The sequence below is a fragment of the Penaeus monodon genome, chromosome 31 (genome assembly GCF_015228065.2).
Source record: "Penaeus monodon isolate SGIC_2016 chromosome 31, NSTDA_Pmon_1, whole genome shotgun sequence".
In the NCBI taxonomy this organism is placed as follows: Eukaryota; Metazoa; Arthropoda; class Malacostraca; order Decapoda; family Penaeidae; genus Penaeus; species Penaeus monodon.
In genome coordinates, this window is record NC_051416.1 from 1,030,396 (window position 1) to 1,030,645 (window position 250).

Consider the following 250-nt stretch of genomic DNA (forward strand, 5'->3'; position numbering starts at 1 on the left):
TCCGCACGCCCCCCCCCCCAAGCAATTAAAGTTTATAGGCGCGCCTCACTTGAAGGATATAGGATGGCCTCAAGAGCAAAGGGAACCTGCTACACGGAAACTCTGCCCATCTCGAGCACACACAGGAGGAGGTGGCTAGGATTCGCTGCCGGGGAAGGATCCTCAAGGCGTAAGGATGCTGCACAAGACGTGAAATCTCTCAAGAGTTTGTGTAACGTGAGGAATCTCGGCTGTTGTACTTGGCAGACGT